This window comes from Choloepus didactylus, chromosome 5 (genome assembly GCF_015220235.1).
Source record: "Choloepus didactylus isolate mChoDid1 chromosome 5, mChoDid1.pri, whole genome shotgun sequence".
In the NCBI taxonomy this organism is placed as follows: Eukaryota; Metazoa; Chordata; class Mammalia; order Pilosa; family Megalonychidae; genus Choloepus; species Choloepus didactylus.
In genome coordinates, this window is record NC_051311.1 from 75,220,324 (window position 1) to 75,225,210 (window position 4,887).

General features: G+C 41.4%; 1 pseudogene; it reads left to right on the forward strand.

Moving 5' to 3' along the window:
* The first annotated feature begins 735 nt into the window (after positions 1 to 735).
* LOC119535072 lies at positions 736 to 1,220 on the forward strand (annotated as a pseudogene).
* Positions 1,221 to 4,887: the final 3,667 nt, after the last annotated feature.

Genomic DNA, 4,887 nt, shown 5'->3' on the forward strand with positions numbered 1-4,887 from the left:
GTGTCTCATGCCAAAATCAAGGCCCTAATTAGGAAATAACGGGGATGCTGTCACATAAGACATCTGTGTAGACACTTGACTGCTCACCATTCTGTGAATCTTCTTAATGCCCAGAAGGTTCCTGACCTTCTCCATTAAGAGAAAGGACTCCTTCCATATGGATAGATAATACAGAGGACGCTCCCACACAAAGCAACAGATGCCCCCTCAGGAACTTCCCTGACTTCCTCTCTTGGCTGCCAGACCTATAATCAGGGTCACAACAACATGGCTGGGGAAGTACTGAACCAAATAAGGAAGAAAATGGACCATACCCTAAAGAAGGAATGATACCTACTCAGAACGTATAGAGAGGACAAGGGGACTACATGGAGAACTGGATCAGAGGACACTCAATCAAGGGGACTAAGGCTTAAAACTAGATAAGTTACAGTATATTGATGGAGACACCCTTTCTAGACAGAGTTAGAAACCCTGGTGAGAAGCCCAGGAGATGGTATAAATTTGCTGCTAGGATTATTTCTCGAAGTCTGGGTAAAGTCGTGACCCAGACTAAGTGAGGCTGAAATGCCTGAATTGCTATAGCAAGTGATAGAGTAAGAAATTAAAAGTTTTCAGGGAATTGGGTCTGCTGGAATAGTTATGTGTGACCACAGAACCCGAAACAGGAGTATATTCTTCAAAATGGCCTAGAGCTTCCTTTCGACCGGAACCGCCATCTTGCAGTAATTCGCCAAAATGACGAACACAAAGGGAAAGAAGAGAGGCACACGCTATATGTTTTCTAGGCCTTTTAGAAAACATGGAGTTGTTTCTTTGGCCATGTATATGCGAATCTACAAGAAAGGTGATATTGTAGACATCAAGGGAATGGGCACTGTTCCAAAAGGAATGCCTCACAAGTGTTACCATGGCAAAACCGGAAGAGTCTACAATGTTACCCAGCACGCTGTTGGTATCGTTGTAAACAAACCAGTGAAGGGCAAGATTCTTGCCAAGAGAATTAATGTATATACTGAGCATATTAAGCACTCTAAGAGCCGAGATAGCGTCTTGAAGCGTGTGAAGGAAAATGATCAGAAAAAAAGGAAGCCAAAGAGAAAGGTACCTGGGTTCAACTGAAGTGCCAGCCTGCTCCACCTGGAGAAGAACACTTTGTGAGAACCAATGGAAAGGAGCCTGAGCTACTGGAGCCTATTACCCATGAATCCATGGCATAAAAGATGTAAAAAAGAAATAAAAGACTTGTAGATTGTAAAAAAATAATAATAATAATAAAATGGACTAGAGGGCACACCATTCACCAAGACCTTAAGAAATGTGGTGGTGTGATCATCATCAGCATCAGTAAAATGTTCAGTGATAGTTCTCTGCAGGCCAGGACTGATGGTAGAGACTACCAGAGAAATTGGCTTGCTGATAACATGAGGGAATGGTAGGGCCCTGAAGAAAAAAAAGCCAGCTGGCATGGCTTAATTGACATAAATCAGAAGATTATTACATAGTGTAACCATCCTCCATCTTTTCCCAAACAGACCAGTGACTATTTATTCCAGTAACTTACAATGGGGAAAGAATAATACCATGATGTTTTGAGGACACATGGTTTAAACTGATATTGATACCTGGAGATATGAGGTGCCATCATGACCTCCATGTTAGAGTAGGGGCATATGGAGCGAGGTAATAAATGTAGTCTTGGCCAAAATCTGGCTTGCAGGTTGACTGGGTCCACACACTTACCCAGTGATAATGCTCCTAGTCCCCAAATGTATAATTGGCACTGGCATACTTAGCAGTTAAAGAAACCCCCACATCAAGTATTTGGTCTGTGGGGTGACAGTTATTATAGTGGGGATGGTCAAGTGGAAGCTTCTGACATGGCCTCCAAATTCCCATCCAAGAAAATTAATCAAACCAGTGTCACATCCTGGGGTGGATGGTGGAAATTATTGTCACTTTTAAAAGCTTAATGGGTGCAGAAATGGTGATTCCTATCATACACCATTTAATTCAGGAATATGGCCCCTGCAATAACAAGACTGATTCTGAAGAATGACTGTAGACCATCTCAAGCTCAACAAAATAATAGCCCCAATCACAGAAGTTATGCCAAGTGTAGGATTTTACTAGAACAAATTAATTTGGCTTCAGCTATATGGTTTGTAAGCATTGATTTGGAAATGGATTGTTTCCTATTCCAATCAGAAAAAGAGAAGCAGAAACAGCATTCATAAGCAACAGACAACAATATGTATTTAGAGTTTTGCTGCAGGGCTAAGTTAACTCTCCCACCACCAGTAGTAATATAATCTCAAGATATCTTGACCATCCCCAATAATTTCATATTGATTTATTACATTTGAGGATAAAGCTGATTGGGAAAGATGAGGACCAGGTGGTTAGAACATTGGAATATTCAGTAAAGCACATGAGCCACAGAGGGTGGAAAATGAAGCTTCTGAATATTTGGGGAACTGCCACTTCAGTAAACACTTAGGAGCCTAGTGGTCATGAGCATGCTGTGCCATCTCCTCCAAAGTAAAAGACAAATTGCTTCATTTTGTATCCACTAGGTACAAAGAAGGAAGCCTAGCACCTGGTAGTGCTTAAAATACTTTCTGGCCCACATAAAAGATGAAGCAAAAGGATGCCAATTTTGAGTAGGGCTTGGAACAGGAAAGGGCTTGGTGGGGGGAAGGAGGTAAGCTGTGGTGCAAGTAGCCTCCCTTCTTGGAATACACAATTCCATTGATTCTATGGTGTTGAAAGTGTCAGTGGTTAAAAAAAGACCAAAAAAAAAAAAAGACACAGTGTGAAGTTTATAAACAGCCCTTGTAGGAAGTTCACAGTGTAGGCCACTAATAATAAATACCTTTTGAAAAACAGCACCTGGCATACTTCTAGGCCATGGTAGACATAACCAAATGATACCACATGCAATGCATCCAGAATAGCTCAGCATGAGCTGGGTCCTGTAAGACCTGCCAAATTATAGTCAGGTGGCCCAGCAAAATCCATCATTAAGATGGAAATGGTATATTTTGGACCAAGCACAAGCACAATCAGAGGGTACATGAAAGCTACATGAGCAGATATTAGAGCTCCCCATTTCATCGATCGTGATTACTCTAGCTCTACTCTCTCAGCTCACATGTGGGTCATATGGGGGTCTCCATATGACTAACTGAAGGAGGAGGAAAAAGTCAAGCTGGGTTTACAGATGAGTTGGTTCATTATATGTATTCAAGCCAAAAGTGGACAGTGGCTGCAATAGAGCTTCATTCAGGGAAGGCCTTGAAAGACAGTAGCAAGAGAAAATCTCTCCAATGGGTGGAAACTTGCACAGTGCACTTGGTTATCCATTTGTGTGGAAGTGATCTAAGAACTACATAGACCCTCGCTCTAAATACTCATTTTTGTAACTATTGGTATTTTGTACGTGAATGATCTGTAGCTGGTCAGGAGTCTAGAAAGGAAAAGTGTGTAAGATCAGAGACAAGGATATTTGGAATAGATGTACTTGGATGGACATGTGAGAATGAGCACAATATGTGAAGAACTGTGTATCATACATTAAAGCCCATCAGAAACATCTATGATGGAAGAGCCATTAAACAACAAGATAAACAGAAGGCAGTTGATGTTATCCAGCTTTTCTCAGTGACATCCTGATCTCCTTCCCAGGCTGGCATAATGCACAAAGTGGCCATGGAGGTAGTACATTATCCCAATAGCTTACTCTCTTACAAAGGCATAATTAGACACTGATGCCTCTGAATGTCCCCACATTGCCAACCAAGGTGAACAATGCTGAGCCCCCAGTATGGCACTATTCCTTGAGGGGACCAACTGACCCCTTTGTGGCGAGCTGACTACATTGAGTCCTTTCTGTCCCGAAAGGGTCCTTTGTGTTATCACAGGAATAAACACCTATTCTGGTTATGGTTTTGCCTTTCCTGCCTGCTGGGCATCACCCAGCTCCACTATTTAGGAGTTTACAGAATCCCTGAGCCTATATAATATAGCAAACAACTAGGAAACCAACTTTTCAATACATGAGGTGTGAGAGTCCACTTATGACTATGGGATCCACTAGTCTTATCACATACTGCACCATGCAGAAGCTGCCAGCCTAACAGAGAATTGGAATGACTTGCTGAAAGGTAGTAGAGGCACTAGTTCTGAGCCATTACTCAATGGCAACAGGGCATCTTCTTCCAGGATGCAGAATACATATTGAATTAGAGACCTTTGTACCATGCTGTGTCCCAAATAGGAAGGAAACATTGATTTGAGAAACAACGAGTGGTAGCAAGAGTGGCTCCACTCTATTACTTCAATGGACCTCTGGCTCCTCAACTTACTGATAGCTGAAAAACATGCTTACGCAAACTGAGCTTAATAATCTATTCTTTGTACTTCTCAGTTCTGCTTACAAAAATAAAATAACAGAATAGCATCAAGAATACCCTGTGGCCCAGTAAATCAGTGACTCTCTCCTCTAAAGACAAAAGTTTGACATTCCTGAAAATTAAAAAAGAAAATGTCATGAAGACCCTGCATGTAAAAGCTCACCCATCAATATCTAAATCTAATCACTAAAATGAAAATGACAAGATGTGCTTGAAACAACACAGAATAAGAAATTGCTTATGCACTCCTCACAAAAATTTAGTGTCACTGCTGACCTAATGTGCCAACGTCTCTAACCTCACCTCCCTGTTTAAACTAATAAAACTAATGTGCCAAACAGCCTGGCATGACTCTCCCTTGAGCATGCTTGTGCTTACCCCTTAAACATGCATTCTCTTTCTCTTCAATAAACTTTTCTCACTTGCTTATACCTGCTTGTCTCATTCTTAAATTCCTTCTTGAAATGAGATG